This window comes from Hemitrygon akajei, chromosome 10 (genome assembly GCF_048418815.1).
Source record: "Hemitrygon akajei chromosome 10, sHemAka1.3, whole genome shotgun sequence".
NCBI lineage: Eukaryota > Metazoa > Chordata > Chondrichthyes > Myliobatiformes > Dasyatidae > Hemitrygon > Hemitrygon akajei.
In genome coordinates, this window is record NC_133133.1 from 7,975,414 (window position 1) to 7,993,360 (window position 17,947).

A 17,947-nucleotide genomic window follows, 5' to 3' on the forward strand; every position below is an offset into this window, starting at 1 on the left:
ATGTCGGAAGGGGAGTGGGAATGGGAATTAAAATGTTTGGCCACCAGGAAGTTCTGCTTTTGGCGAATGGGGCAGAGGTGCTCAACAAAGCCGCCTCCCAGTTTACAATGGGGTTCTCCAATGTGGAAGAGGCTATATCAGGAGCAGCAGACATAATAGTCAACCACAGCAGGATCAGAGGTGAAGTGCTGCCTCACCTGCAAGGATCCTGAATGCAAGTGAGAGAGGAGGTGAATGGCCAGGTGTAGCACTTTGGCCACTTCCAGGGATAAGTGCTGGGAGGCAGATTAGTGGGGAGGGAAGAATGGTCAAGGGAATCATGGAGGGCGTGATCTCTGCGGAAATTGTGGGGTAGGGCTGGTAAAGATATGTTTGGTGACATGATGCCTTTGAGATGGCAGAGAGTGTGGAACTTAATTGTTACGGCATCATTCTTCGTAGGAGACACAAGAGACCGCAGATACTGGAGTATAGACAACAGACAACTTGCTGGGAGAACTCAGTGGATTGAGCAATATCTGTGGGAGGAAAGGAGCTGTCAGCTTTTTGAGTTGAGACCTCTCATCAGGACCAAACCCTATGTCCTGTGCATGATTTTAACCTGAAGCATCGAAAATTCCTTTCCTCCTCCAGAATCTGCTTGACATACCAAACTCTTCCAGAAGATTGTTCATTGTCCAGAATCAGAGACAGATTTATTATCATTGACATATAAGTTGTGACATTTATTGTTCTTCTCCTCTGAGGAATGACACCTCCACCTAGACAACACTTCTTGCTGCATTTGCATGTTGGACCAGAGTGCAGCCTTGACAGGATGATCAGGGAGGTCAGTCAGGTCAACTCCTCATCTGTGACAACCAGATACCTGGGTCAAGGGCAGGATGCAACTTTCACATTTCAACAGCAAAGCAGGAATCTCAATGGACATTCTTCAAGCACTCTCTAGTTGAGAGAGGTGGTAGTGTCAGACAGTACAGTGTTAGATTACTTTAAAGGACATACTGTTCTGCCAAGAAATATGATGTTTATTTGAACCTACTCTCTCCTTGGCATTACAGGGGCTGCAAAGAAAAGCGCCATCCAGACCATCACAGAGGCTGATGAGCGAGCTGGCTATGGATCAAGAGGTGTTGGTCATGGACCAGTGCTGCTGAGACACAAGCCAGGGCCTGATGAACCCAAGCAGTGTCACCAGAGCAAGAGTGTCTGATGTTGGAAGACTGAAACACTTGATGAGCCCAGGTTACAACACCGATGATGTGCCTCAGCATCATGGTACCTAAATCAGTGTCGCAAAAGTGAATCAGAAAATCCTTCTCCTGGAGATCCCCAGACCTGTTTATGTTCTCCTTAAGGTGAATGGTCCTTCCATCATCCCCACATTCCTAATATTATTATTGTTTATTGTTTACACGTGTACAAAAGTCCAAAGAAGAACCTGATTTGCATACTATCCATACTAATGAATTTGTTACAACAGTGCATTGAGGTAGGACAAGGTAAACAAGAAGAAAATGCAGAATAATGGATGAAGATTTAAAATTTGAGGAGCATTTGAGGGCTCTGGGCCTGTACTCACTGGAGTTTAGAAAGAGGGGACCTCACTGAGAACTACTGAATGTTGAAATGCCCAACACAGAAGAAGGCCTAACAATAACAGAATGTAGAAAAAGTGTTACAGAGAAAGTGCTTTTCCAGTAGGCAATAAAGTGCAAGTTCATATTGAGGTAGATTGCAAGGATAACAGTCCACCTTATCGTACTAAGGAACTTCAATCATCTTATAACAGTGAAATAGGAGTACTCCTTCAGGATGAACGTACGTGCCTTCAGGATTTTGTAACTTCTATCTGACGAGAGGGGAGAACAGAGAATGCCTTGGGTGGGCAGGGTCTTTGATTTTATTGACTGCTTTGCCAAAGCGGTAAGAAGTGTAGACAAAGCCTATGGAGTGAAGGCTAATTTTCATAATGTGCTGACTGTTGGCCATGAAAAAAATCAAACTATGAAAAAAATCTAACTGGAGCATGCCAAGGACAGTGGAAGTGGCAGATAAAATATCTTTGATCTTGCCTTGTAATGGAAGGAATGGAGACAGGCATTTTATGAGACTGTTCTGCAGCCTCTATTTTGCAAACTGTTTTGTAAGCTGGCTTTGCTCAGGAACATTTGGATCTAAGCAATTAAAGGTAGACACATCAAGGCCCAACTGATAGTCTGATAACTTCTAAATAAGAATCTGCTAGGTACAACATGCAGTTTTAAGAATGGGGCATTCTGTGTCTGTGTCTGGAAGGTAGCTGACCCCAATAATTGGCTAATCTGGTTTGCATCATCAGATTCAGAGATGACAAAGCAAGAAACAGGAAGTACAGCTCAGGGTGTTCCGGAGTTCCAAGTTCAATACCGGCACTGACCACATGGACCGCATAGGCTTCCTCCAGGTGCTCTGGCATCCTCCCACAGTCCAAAGACATACCAGTTAGTAGGTTAATTGGTCATTGTAAATTGTCCTGTGATTAGGCTAGTGTTAAATAGGTGGGTCTCTGGGAGGTGTGGCTCGTTGGCTTGGAAGGGTCTATTCCATGCTGGATCTCTAAATTAATAAATAAATAGATGCAATCCTGATGAAGGATCTCATCCCAAATCATTGACGATTCACTCCACGGATGATGTGTGACTTGCTGAATTCCTGCAGCATTTTATGTGTGTCGCTCAAGATTTCCAGCATATGCAGAATCTCTTGTGTTCATGAAGTACAAGTCATTACTTGGAAGAAGGGCAATAAAGAGAATTTGCTTTGGACCAGAGCCAACAAAAAGCTGATGCATATTAGTCAGCTAGGTCAGAGCCGACAAAATCTGAACACAATAGTTTACGCTGTTAAGGAAGAGGAACAGGAACAGGGGACGTCAGATGTAAGGCAACAAGAACTCTTGGAATTAACTATGTCAAGGAAGACCCCGTGCCAGGGGCAAGGATAAACAGAATCAATTGGTTGACTAATGGGAAATGAAAAGTCTTTGTTCTTGCCATATGGAGGAACGAATGGAGGCAACCAGTGTTATAAGTCAAAGAGGTAGACTGAGTAAGTGTTGGTACAGAGGGAGCTGTTGAATTCACAACTTAAATTGTTGGCCTTGGGGAAAACATAATTTACATTGATATTTGAATAGAGACAATAAAGTGCGAGTTTCAAATGAAGTAACATTCTTGTAGTGATTTGCCTGAACTTTAGCCAGAGGGTGGTGAATCTGTGGAATTCATTTCTGCAGATGACTGAGGAGGCCAAATCAGTTGGCACATTTAAAGTCGAGGTTGATAAGGTCTTGATTAGTCAGGCCATCAAAGGACACGGGGAAAAGGCAGGAGAATGAGGTTGAGAGGGAAAATAAATCAGCCATTATCAAATGCTGGAGCAGACTTGATGGCTGAATGGCCTAATTCTGCTCCTATGTCTTATGGTTTATGATCAGCTTGCGATTATTCAACACTGACCTTGTCCCTAACTCTCTGCATCTACTTGTGGTCCAAGTAGTCGCCAGACCAAGCACAAGACAAGCATGTGTGAAGAAGTACTGAAGTACTGGTAAACGGATAAATATGTATCAGAATCACATTTATTATCACTGATGTCATGAAATTTGATGTTTTGTGGAGTAGTACAATGCAAAGCACAAAAATTTAAGATTTAAATTTAGAGATACAGCAAGGTAACTGGCTCCATGAGCCTGCATTGCCTAATTACACCCATTTGGCTGGGTGTTACCTCCTAACCCATACATCTTTGTAATGTGGGTGGAAACCGGAGCACCTGGAGGAAACCCCCTCAGCCACCGGGAATGTATAAACTCCGCATAGACAGTGGTGGGAACCGAACTCCCGGTCAGCGGCACAGCAAAATGATGCACCAACTGCCATGCTACTGTTGCACCCCTCTGCTTATCGCCATTATTTCTTGATTCCCAGCATGAGGAGAAGCCTGAGGGCATACAACTATTTATGCACCTATTGATTATGTATACTTCTATAACATCACCTACACTCTGTGGAATATAGTCCTCCTCAACCTCTCCCTATAATTCAGTCTCTTAAGTCTTGGCAGCAACCTTATAGTTTTTTTGAACTCTTTCCAGTTTAATGACATATTTCCTATAGTAGGGTGATGAAATCTGTACACCATAAAACCATAAGACTTAGGAAAAGGATTAAGCCTTTCAGCCCATCGAGTCTGCTTCATCAATCCATCATGACTGATTTATACTAAAAGTTACTATGAGTCACAAAAATAAATAAATAAAGTGAAAGAAGAATAACAAGATTATGTTCATGGGTTCATAGAATAGTAACTGGTCAGATGGATCACCTAGTTGGTCCCTCCTCCCTACCTAGAAGGAAATGCTGCCAACTAGCAAAGTAGCTTCAAACATAGTTCATTTATTTTCAATGATACACGTGTAAATCCAAATAATGTTCTTGAAACACATTTAAAACTCAGAGGAATTCTATTTTAAACATTTCCAAATTATAAACAATTTCTAAAACACAAAGGATTTCCAATACATAGGTATAATTCTTATAGACTAAAATGACTGACTAATAATGTAGACGGACAAGTCATCTACTGCAGAAACCAAAGCCAGAGGCATGGATTCTATTCACCCGCCTTTCTATCATTCTTCTTCATGTTCTTCAACCACTCCTAATAAGCCTTTTTCTACCATTTGGGTGATTTTACACATACATGATATTTCCTCAGATACCATTTTAACAGAAATGTCGAAAAGAATTTTGGAGACATAGATCTCAGCTTAATGTCACAGTTCAAACTTAATGCTGCCAAGCTAACTTCCTTGAGAACATAAGCTTTCCAACAATAAATGCATCAATCGTTTGATATGATAAATGATATTATCCATCTTGAACTGAGCAACTTAGAGTCAGCTTGTCTGTTTGAAACAAGCCAAATTAAACAACCTATTGTCTTATACTGCATCTCAAGCTGCAGTAAACCAGGTGTCATCGTACTTCTCACAGACAGAGCATCTACTATGTACAGAGCTGGTTTGCAAAGCCTTTCTTTTAACTTCAAGGTGATTACTGCTTGTCATGTACATTTATAAGAACTGAAAATTTACTTCCATTTATTACCAGAAGTCAAACAAACTGTTAGTTGGAAGTTTACTTACAACTCTTTTTGATCTTACAAGAGGTAACAGTTATCTATATCTACATGCTCAAGCTTTTCAGTCTGCTACAAGTCATCACTACAATCACCAAGATCCTTTTCCATAGTGAATACTGAAGTAAAATATTCAGTAAGTACCTCTGCTATTTCCTCCGGTTCCATACACACTTTCACACTGTCACACTTGATAGATCCGATTCTTTCACGTCTTATCCTCTTGCTCTTCACATACTTGTAGAATGCTTTGGGGTTTTCCTTAATCCTGCCCGCTAAGGCCTTCTTATGGCCCCTTCTGGCTCTCCTAATTTCCTTCTTAAGATCCTTCTTGTTAGCCTTATAATCTTCTAGTTTATGGCTAGAAAGTGAAATTGGCAAAAAGCAAAGGCCTACTAGCCTGGATTGTATATGTATCAGAGTAGTACAAGATAAAGTAATAAAAGAGTGCAGAATGAAGAGTTACAGCTGCAGAGAAAGTGCAGTGCAGGCAGACAATAAGGTGCAGATCGTGAGGTCAGGAGTCTATACTGGTTAGGAAGGTGAGCTACCACTGCGCCATAATTTCCGTGGCCTTTTGTAGGGTTTGGAGTTCCCTAATATCAGGCTTTGAGAATGCAATCAATTGAGGTATACCCACACCTACAAGAACATAAATCCAGCAAACAGGCTAAAATAATGTTCATTGGGTTCTAAATGTTGAAAACATCAATTCACCTACAGCAAACCCACTCTTTAGCCTATCTCTCAAAGATAATCCTGCACTTTTCCATGGAAGTACAGAAATTGTAATGCTGTCTTAGATCAATTTACATCCATATAGCAGATTATCTGGTTACATTCACATTGCAGATGGAGGGGAGACTGCAGATATAGAAATTCGGTGTATCACAGAGTGGTGCTGGGGGAACTCAACAGGTCAGTCAGTATCGATGGAGGGAAATGGACAATTGTCATTTCAGGTCGAGATCCTTCATCAGGACTGGAAAGAAAGACAGGAGATACCCAGTATAAATGGATGAAGATTAGGTTGGAGCAAGAACTGTTGGGTGAAAGTTGGATCCAGTGGTGAGGGCGATGATAGGTAGGTGAGTAAGTGGAGAGAATGGGAAGGATTCAAGAGATTGGGAGGTGATAAGTGAAAGTGACGAAAGGCTGTCTCCCATCTGAGGTGCCAAGCAGTTAACATGACACTATTACAGCTCGGGCCATCGGAGTTCAGAGTTCAGTTCTGATGTCCTCTGTAAGCAAGTTTGTATGTTCCTTCCTGAGTGTGTCTTTGTTTCCTCCAGGTGTTCTGGTTTCCTCACACAGTCCAGAAACAAGCCAGTTACTGGTTAATTTGTTCCGTGATTAGACTAGGGTGAAATGAGTGGGTTACTGGTCAATGCTGCTCCAAGGGCCAGAAGGGCTCTGTCCCACACTGAATCTTCAAATAAATAAAAATTTAAAAATAAATAAGATCTTTCCTTCTGATCCTGAAGTGTCTGGACCCAACTATCCATTTCCCTCCATAGATGCTGTTCTACCTGTGCACGGGTTGGATCACCACCTTTCACTGACTGCTGTGCGCATGGAGCTTCCAACATGGAGATAGGAGCTGGAGGAATCCCAGTTTTTTTTTCATTTTTATTTTATGGGAGAGAGAATTGAAACTAAGCCAACAAAACAGGATAATGGGACAAATAACCTAAAGATTAGTCAGTCTCCTTCGGGAGCTGAAAAATTGGCATCAATTTAATTCCTTTCTGCGTGAAAATTTAAGAGATTCCTTTCTTCAGTTTAGAGTTATGTCCGGGTCATCTGGAAAGGGTGCAGCAATGAACATATTCTTCAAAAACCAATTAAGCACACTAAACGAGAATATGGAATCAGCAGCGTACGGGGAGAAAAAAGACCGTTGCATAAAATGGAAGTAAAGTTAAATTAATGGCACTATTTTTCAGCGATCTATATAACACCCGTGATAGATGACGAAGGTCTGGGTTAATTTCTTTGCCTCATTAAAGATTGCTCAATCTCTCTCTGATGAATGCAGAGAAGTTGCATAAACCAAAGTAGTGGGAATGAGTCATTAGCACTCAACAATGGAGCGAAAAGTCATTTTAACAGCCTCCATTTACTATTTCAGCAATTGTTTTGCATTAATACAAAGTCTTTAAAGTCGTTAGTACAGTGCATGACAAGAAGTTGCAGAGAAACCACATGCCTCGGCTATTCATGGTTAATGTAAAAACACAGAGGTTTCAAACATAAACACAAGAAATGTATTTATTTATTTTTATTTGCTGAGATATAGTGCGGTTGAAGCCTTTCTGGCCCTTCGAGCCACATTGCCCAGCAACCCCCAATGTAACCCAAGCCTAATTATGGGACAGTTTACAATGACCAACTAACCTACCAATTGTTATGTCTTTGGACTGTGAGGGGAAAACAGAGCACCCAGAGGAAAGCCACGTGGTCTGGGAAAACATGGTTGACAAAGGAAGTTAAGGACTGCATAAAAGCCAAGGAAAGGGCATATAATGTAGCAAAAGTGAATGGGAAGTTGAATGATTGGAAAGCTTCTAAAATCCAACAAAAGGCAACAAAATAAAAGCTGTAAGAAGGGAAAAGGTGAAATATGACAGCAGACTAGCCAATAATATAAAGCAGGTCACCAAAAATTTTATTCAGTATTGTTCTGTTATTGATTATGACTGAATATAGTATTTCTTCTTGATGACAATTGCTCTTCCTAGGTGTATCTGAACTCTAGACAATGTTAATATTGTGGGCATACTATGTTGATACCGGAATGTGTGGCGACACTTGTGGGCTATCCCAACATATCTTTGGGTGTGTTGAATGTTTACATAAATGATGCATTTCACTATATGCTTCAGTGAATACGAATCTGGCTGATATTTCAGACATCTGAATTAAGGATCTCTATCAGAAAATCTAAATCTAAATCTGAATTCGGGTTCTAACGTTTTTCTGTCATTCATTCTTTGGGGATATTCTTCTGTTTCACAGATGTCTGTGAAGAGTAAACATTTCAGTTTGCGTACATTCTCTGATATTAAATGGGATTATTGAACCGGTGAACCATTGAATTAGTTAAGTGAAAACTTGGAGGATAAGGGAGAAGAACTTTGGTTGATTTGAGATTCTTAGGTGAGGATAATTGCTGTGTATTTAATATTTCAGTAATATTTGAGTAATCATGTATGTATGTTTGATTAAGCATTCTTATTCATTTAAGTAATTCATTACAAGTTATATATACAAATACATGAGTTGCGTACACCATGACACTACCACTTGACATGTGCGCAATTCACTTAATGCAAAGCCAAAGTTAGACTCACATTTCGGACTCACGTGTCTTCCTTTGAGTTAGTTTAATGTTTTGAAATTACAAAACATAGCAGTAATCTTTGATAAAATGAAAATGTGTTGTTCAGGGGTTAACAGGAAGGCCCCAGTAGTGTCTACATCAGATACTGCCTCAAGAAGAGAGCGTCCCCATCAACGGAGCCACACTATCTTTCTGTCAGCAAGTTTGAGTAGTGAAGTGCAGATGCCCAAAGTCCCACACCAGCAGATACGAGAACAGCTACTTTCTATCAACCATTTGGTTCTTGAATCTATCGGCAAAATCATGACCATGACCTCCGTATAGCAACAATGTGACCATATTGAAAACTTTGTGTTACAATGGATTTTGGTTCTCTTGTTCTAGTTGTGTTCTGTCTTGTAAAGCTTGTATATAAATTATGTTTTTATTTTGACTGCTGCTTATATGTTCCTATTACCTACTCTACTAAATACCCAATTACCCTACTCTGGCTGAACTATGATCACTGCAATTCATAGCCCGTAATTTCTCTTTGGGAGTTGTGCTTTTGAAATGACTGTATTATCCAGTGCTTTTGTGGTGGCCTGAAGGATTCAGCAAACTGGACTCTCAAGAATACAGGAATGACACAGTAGCCATTGCTGGAGCACACTTTGGGCCAGATTCAAACATTGGGGCAGATTGAAATGATGAAACCCAGGCGCAAGAGTGAAAAATGAACAGGTTTGGCCAATTTTTGTGCCGAGCTAAATTTTAAAAATTAAGATGCTGAGGTCAGGGGCAAAGGATGAACCTGAGCGACCTGGGAGAGGAGACAGGTGGCATCGCTCTGCTGCCAGAGAGGGGGTGCCTGATACTGTGCCCAGAGAGTGTCCTGAGCTTTCCTGCTTTATGGATATGGACTTGGGCTATGGAGTTTTTTTTTCACTTACCATTTTTTATATTCTATGTTATTTACCTGGTCTTTCTAGATTTGTTTTGTGTGTGGGGAGTTGAATTTGGGGGAAAATGTGTCTGTTCTGTTTTTGTATTTTTTTTGTGTCGAGAGGGGTGATTTTGGGGTTGTTGATCAGACCACAAGACAATAGGACATAGGAGCAGTATTAGTCCATTTGGCCCAACAAGACAGCTCCGCCATTTCATCATGACTGATCCAGGATCCCATTCAACTACCTACACCTGCCCTCTCGCCATATCCCTTGATGCCCTGACCAATCAAAAATGATCAACATCTGCCTTAAATACACTCACGGACTTGGGCTCCACCGCAGTCTGTGGCACAGCATTCCACAGATTCACTACTCTCTGGCTAAAAAAATTCTTCCTTACCTTTGTTCTAAAGGGTTATCCCTCAATTTTCAGGCTGTGTCCTCTAGTTCTGGATAGCCCTCACCATAGGAAGCATCCTCTCCACATGCACCCTCTCTAGTCCTTTCAACATTTATTAGGTTTCAATGAGATCCTCCTGCATTCCTTTAAATTTCAATCAGTACAGGCCCAAAGCTGCCAAACACTCCTCATATGTTAACCCCTTTATTCCCAGAATCATCCTTGTGAACTTCCTCTGGACTCTCTCCAATGACAACAAATTCTTTCTGAGATTTTGGGCCAAAATCTGTTGACAGATCTCCAAGAGCAGCCTGACTAGTGTCCTATAAAGGCTCCTTGCTTTTATATTCTATCCCTCTTGAAACAAATGTCCACATTACATTTGTCTTCTTTATCACAGACTCACCCTGTGGACTAACCTTCTGGAAGTCTTACACGAGGACTCCTAAGTCCCTCTATTGTTCGAACTTTCTCCCTATTTACATAATAGTCTGCAATATTGTCCCTTTTACCAAAATGCATTATCATACATTTCCCAACACTGCCACATTTTTGCCTATTCTTCCAATTTGTCTAAGACCTGCTGCAATTACATTGCTGCACCAACACTTCCTACCCCTCCACCTATCTTTGTATCATCTACAAACTTTGCCAGAAAGCCATCAATTCCACTATCTAAATCAAACAATATGAAAAGTACTGGTCCCAATACTGACCCCTGAGGAACACCACTAGTCACTGCCAACCAACCAGAAAAGGTCCCCTTTATTCCCAGTCACTGCCTCCTGCCTGTCTGCCATTCCTCTATCCATGCCAATATATTTCTTGTAACATCATAGGAATTTATCTTGTTACGTAGCCTCACCTTATCAAATGTCTTCTGAAAATTTACATTAACAACATCCATTGCCTCTCCTATGTCCACTCTGCTGGTTACTTCCTCAAGCAGATTTGTCAGGTAAGATTTCCCTTCACGCAAACCATGCTAACTTTGACTTATTTTGTCATTAGTTTCCAAGTACCCCAAAACCTTATCCTTAATAATCAACTTCAACACTTTTCCAACCACTGAGGTTAGGCTAAATGGCCTATACTTTCCTCTCTTTTGTCTTCCTCCCTTCTTAAGAGTGGAGTGACATTTGCAATTTTCCAGTCCTCCGGGACCATGCCAGGATCAAATGATTCCTGAAAGAACATGGTCAATGCATCTGTCATATTCTTCAGCAACGTCTTTTAGTATTCTGGGATATTGTTTAACTGATCCAGGTGACGTATCCACCTTAAGACTTTTGAGTTTGCCTCACACTTTTTCCTTTGCAATAGCAATGGCACTCGCTCCTGCTGCTCCCTGACACTTGTCTCTGACACACTGCTAGTGTCTTCCACAGTGATGACTGATGCAAAGTAACCATTAAGTTCATCTGTCATTTCTTTGTCCTTCATTATTACAACATCAGTATCATTTTCCAGTATCAACTTCAGACTTCATCAACTCTCATCTCTTTTTTACTCTTTATAAAACCTGAAGAACTTTTGGTATCTTGCTTTATATTATTGGTTAATTTGCCTTCATATTTCATGTTTTTCTTTCTCGTAGCTTTTTTAGTTGCCTTTTGTTGGATTTGAAAAGTTTCTCACTTTTCAGGACATTTATGGAGACAGGTGTATAAAAACGGCCTGAAGGATCATTGGGGAGCCGAGTCACCCAAGCCACAAACAGTTCTAGTTGCTACCATCTGAGAAACAGTACCACTGCATTAAAGACAGGACCAACACGCTAGCTTCTTCCACCAAGCCATTGGACTGATTAATTCACACTAATGCAACTGTATTTCTCTGTTATATTGACTGTCCTGTTGTACATACTATTTATTACAAATGACTATAAATTGTACATTGCACATTTAGACGGAAAGTAACATAAAGATTTTTACTCCTCATGTATGTGAAGAATGTGAAAAATAAAGTTAATTCAATTCATCCAATTTCCCACTCACTTTGTTACCTTATATGTCCTTTCCTTGGCTTTTATACAGTTCTTAACTTCCTTGTCAGCCACAGTTGCTTAGCCCTGAAATTTGAGAATTTCCTCCACTGTGGGACACATCTATCCTGTGCCTTGTGAACTATTCCCAGAAACTTCAGCTATCTCTTCTCTGTCATCATCCCCAGCAGTATCGTCCTCCAGTCCACCTGGGCAAGCTCCTCTCTCATCCCTCTGTAATTGCCTTTATTCCATTGCATTACTGATCTATCTGACTTGTGCTTCTTCCTCTCAAATTGCAGTATGAATTCAATCATATTATGATCACTGTCTCCAAAGGGTTCCTTTACATTAAGATCCCTAATAAGATCTTGGTTATTACAGAACAGCCAGTCTAAGATAGCCTTCCCCCAAGTAAGCCCAAGCACAAGCTGCTCTACAAAGCCATTTGCATGCATTCAACAAGTTCCCTCTCTTGCAATCCAACGTCAACTTAGTTTCCCAATCCCCTTGTATATTGAAGTCCCTCATTACTATTTTGACATTACCCTTATTTCATGCCCTTTCCAGCTCTCTTCTCAGTCTGAATTCATATCTTGGCTTCAATTTGGAGGTATATAAATGATTCCATAATGTTATTTTTCACCCTTGCTGTTTTATAACTCCACTCACAAAGATTCAACATTCTCTGACCCAATGTCACCTCTTTATAAAGATGTAATTCCATCTCAGTAAAAAAGCCACACCACCACCTATTCCTCCCTGCCTGTCCTTTCGATGTAGAGTATATCTTTTGTTGTTAAACTTCCAGTTCTGACCTTCTTTCAGCCATGACTCAATGATGCCCACAAAGTCATACCGACCAATCTCTAATAGCGCCATGAGTTCGTCCTCCTTATTCAAAAAGCTAAGTGCATTTAAATATAAGGCCCTCAGTTCTGCATTCTTTGCCCTCCTGAATTTTTCCCCTGTGAGACAACTTAACTCTTTGCTCTGTCTGCAGTTGTACCCAATTCTTGGCTTGTCGTTCCTTACAAACATAATAGATATTGCATCCTCTGCTTATAAACCTGCTGGCTCATCTTCAGCCCTATCATACTGGTTCCCATCCTCTTGTCATGTTAGTTTAAACCACTCCCAATAGCTCTAGCAAACCTACCTGCAAGTATTTTGATCCCCTTGGATTCAAGTGCAACTCATCCCTTTTGTAAAGGTCACACCCATCCCAGAAGAGGTCCCAATTATTCAGAAATCTGAATCTCTACCTCCTGCTCCAGTTCTTCAGCCACACATTTATCTGCCACTTCATTCTATTCCTATCGTCACTGTTGCGTGGCACAGGCGCAATCTGAGATTACTACCCTTGAGGTCTTTCTTCGCAGCTTGCTTTGGCTATCTGAAGATGAATTTCAGAGTTGTTTTCTTTGATAACAAATGAACCTTTGAACTAGTGTTCTGCTCACTACTCTATGAGGTTTTAGATAGATAGAAGGATAGATAGATAGATAGATAGATAGATAGATAGATACTTTATTCATCCCCATGGGGAAATTCAACTTTTTTCCAATGTCCCATACACTTGTTGTAGCAAAACTAATAACATACAATACTTAACTCAGTAAAAAAATATGATATGCATCTAAATCACTATCTCAAAAAGCATTAATAATAGCTTTTAAAAAGTTCTTAAGTCCTGGCGGTTGAATTGTAAAGCCTAATGGCATTGGGGAGTATTGACCTCTTCATCCTGTCTGAGGAGCATTGCATCGATAGTAACCTGTCGCTGAAACTGCTTCTCTGTCTCTGGATGGTGCTATGTAGAGGATGTTCAGAGTTTTCCATAATTGACCGTAGCCTACTCAGCGCCCTTCGCTCAGCTACCGATGTTAAACTCTCCAGTACTTTGCCCACGACAGAGCCCGCCTTCCTTACCAGTTTATTAAGACGTGAGGCGTCCCTCTTCTTAATGCTTCCTCCCCAACACGCCACCACAAAGAAGAGGGCGCTCTCCACAACTGACCTATAGAACATCTTCAGCATCTCACTACAGACATTGAATGACGTCGCCTCTGTACTGAAATGACTCTGCAGCTGTGACCTGCATGCATTGGGAACCTAGACCGGCTACAGTACCGAATGTGGTCTGCAGCTATGGACTCACCTTCGGGGACTCTGCAGTTCATGTTCCTTGTACTATTTGTTTACTTGTTTGTTGTTTGCACTATTTGTTCTTTTGTCCCACATCAGATGTTTCATGGTCTTTGATGTGTAGTTTTTTTTTCATGGAATCTATTGAAACCCCTTTTTAGTGGGTGTCTCTGGAAATGTGGTTTGTTAGCCCCTCTCTAACAGCCATTGGACTCCGTGGTGAGGAACCCATCTTCCTCACTCCATACATCTAGCGTGTATCCGATTTTGGTCCCATCAAACCTGTGAGTTTGGAACGTCTCACCCACCTGACCCACCTTGACCCACCTCAGTGTCTGTCACAAAAGCTTCTCCTCTAGCATTCTCTAGAACTTTCTCGCAGTTCCATCCTCCTGATTGGATGACACACACACTCCTAAGCATCCCTTATCTTTAATGTTAACACAAACACTGCCAGAAGAACACACTATTTCTACAGAAAAAAAAATACATGAAATATCCTACAACATTAGCAGTAAAACATTTACCAGTGTGATACATTATACCATAGACCATAAGACAAAGGAGCAGAAGTTGGCTATTCGGCTCATCGAGCCTGCTCCGCCATTTCATCATGTGCTGATCCAATCTCCCCTTTAGTCCTATTCCCCCGCCTTCTCACCATAACCTTTGATGCCCTGACTACTCAGATGCCTATCAATCTCTGTCTTAAATACACCCAATGACTTGGCCACCACTGCCACCCATGGGAACAAATTCCATAGATTCACCAGCCTCTGGCTAAAATTTTTTTTTCACATCTCTGTTCTGAATGGGCGCCCTGCAATCCTCAATTCATGTCCTCTCGTACTAGACTCCCCCACCATGGGAAACAACTTTGCCACATCCACTCTGTCCATGCCTTTCAACATTCAAAATGTTTCTATGAGGTCCCCCCTCATTCTTCTAAACTCCAAGGAGTACAGTCCAAAAACGGTCAAATGTTCCTCATATGTTAACCCTTTCATTCCCGGAATCATTCTAGTGAATCTTCTCTGAACCCTCTCCAATGTCAGCCCATCCTTTCTTAAATAAGGAGCCCAAAACTGCACACAGTATTCCAAGTGAGGTCTTAGCACTGCCTTATAGAGCCTCAACATCACATCCCTGCTCCTATACTCTATTCCTCTAGAAATGAATGCCAACATTGCATTCGCCTTCTTAACCACCGACTCAACCTGGAGGTTAACCTTAAGGGTATCTTGCACGAGGACTCCCATTGCACCTCAGAACTTTGAATTCTCTTCCCATTTAAATAATAGTCTGCCCATTTATTTCTTCTACCAAGGTGCATGACCGTACACTTTCGGACATTGTAATTCATTTTCCACTTCTATGTCCATTCCCCCAGTCTATCCAATTCTCTCTGCAGACTCTCTGTTTCCTCAGCACTACCGGCCCCTCCACCTGTCTTTGTATCATCAGCAAACTTAGCCACAAAGCCATCTATTCCATAATCCAAATCACTGATAATACAACATAAAAAGAAACGGTCCCATCACGGACCCCTGTGGAACACCACTGGTAACCAGCAGCCAACCAGAATGGGATCCCTTTATTCCCACTCTCTGTTTCCTGCCAATCAACCAACGCTCTATCCAGGTATGTAACTTTCCCGTAATTCCATGGGCTCTTATCTTGTTTAGCAGCCTCATGTGCCGCACCTTGAGTGTCAGAAACCCTGAGCCAATAGGCTGGTCCTGGACTTATTTCCACTTGGAATAATTTACTTATTATTATTTAATTATTTATAGTTTATATTACTATATTTCTGCACTATTCTTGGTTGGTGCGACTGTAACGAAACCCAATTTCCCTTGGGATCAATAAAGTATGTCTGTCTGTCTGTCTTGTCAAAGGCCTTCTGAAAATCCAAATACACAACATCCACTGCATCTCCCTTGTCTAGTATACTTGTAATTTCCTCAAAAAATTGCACTAGGTTTGTCAGGCAGGATTTTCCTTTAAGGAAACCATGCTGAGTTCTGCCTATCTTGCCATATGCCTCCAGGTACTCTGTAACCTCATCCTTGACAATCAACTCCAACAACTTCCCAACCACCGATGTCAAGCTAACAGGTCTATAATTTCCTTTTTGCTTCCTTGCCCCCCTTCTTAAATAGCGGAGTGACATTTGAAATCTTTCAGTCCTCCAGAATCTATTGACTTTTGAAAGACCAGTGCTAATGCCTCCGCAATCTCCACTGCTACCTTCTTCAGAACATGAGGGTGCATTCCATCTGGTCCAGGAGATTTATCTACCCTTAGACTATTCAGCTTCCTGAGTACTTTCTCTGTCGTAATTGTGACTGCGCATATTTCTCTTCCTTGACACCCTTGAATGTCCGGTATATTGCTGATGTCTTCCCCAGTGAAGACTGATGTGAAATACTCATTCAGTTCCTCCACCATCTCCTTATCTCCCATTACAATTTCTCCAGCATCATTTTCTATCGGTCCTATATCTACTCTCACCTGTCTTTTACTCTTTATATACTTGAAAAAGCTTTTAGTATCCTCTTTGATATTATTTGCTGGCTTCCTTTCATAGTTCATCTTTTTCCTCTTAATGACCTTCTTAGTTTCCTTTTGGAAGCTTTTAAAAACTTCCCAATCCTCTGTCTTCCCACTAATTTTTGTTTCCTCGTATGCCCTCTGCGTTGCTTTTACTTTGGCTTTGACTTCTCTTGTCAGCCACGGTTGGATCCTTTTTCCATTCGAAAATTTCTTCTTTGGAATATATCTGTCTTGCACCTTCCTCACTTCTCACATAAACTCCAGCCACTGCTGCTCTGCCATCCTTCCTGCTAGTGTCCCTTTCCAGTCAACCTTGGCCAGTTCCTCTCTCATGCCACTGTAATTTCCTTTACTCCACTGAAATACTGACACATTGGATTTTGGCTTCTCTTTCTCAAATTTCACAGTGAACTCAATCATGTTGTGATCACTGCCTCCTAAGGGTTCCTTCACCTCAATCTCTCCAATCACCTCTGGTTCATTACACAATACCCAATCCAGCACAGCCGATCCCCTAGTGGACTCAACAACAAGCTGTTCTAAAAAGCCATCTCGTAGACATTCTACAAATTCTCTCTCTTGAGATCCAGTGCCGACCTAATTTTCTCAAACCACTCGCATGTTAAAATCCCCTACAATTATCATAACACTGCCCTTCTGGCAAGCCTTTTCTATTTCCTGTTGTAATTTGTAGTCCACATCACTGCAGCTGTTTGGAGGCCTGTAGATTACTGCCATCAGGGTCCTTTTACCCCTGCGATTTCTTAGCTCAACCCATAAAGATTCTGAACCTTCCAATCCTACGTCAACTCTTTCTAATGATTTAATATCATTTATTGCCATTAAAGCCACGCCACCCCCTCTACCTGCCTGCCTATCCTTCCGATACACCATGTATCCTTGGACGTTCAGCTCCCAGAGACATGCATCCTTTAGCCATGTCTCAGTGATGGCCACAATATCATACCTGCCAATCTGTAATTGTACAACAAGATCATCCCCCTTATTCCTTATGCTGCGTGAATTTAAGTATAACACCTTAAGTCCAGTATTTGGTACTTTTTGCATTGATTGCACTGCAACTCATCCCAATGGCTGCAAATTTGCCCCATCACCTGCCTATCCTTTCTGACATCCTTACTGTTCACTACCTTACATCTATTTCTGTTTTCCCTCTCCTCCACTCCATCATTCCGGTTCCCATCCCCCTGCCAAATTAGTTTAAACCCTCCCTAACGGCTCTATTAAACCTTCCTGCCAGGATATTGGTTTAATACACTATTGTGTTTCTTTGTTTTGTGGCTGCCTGCAAGAAGACAAATCTCAAGGTTGTATATGGTACACATACTTCAGTAATAAATTTGAACTTTGATGTGCCTGTGATGCTGCTACAAGTATGTTTC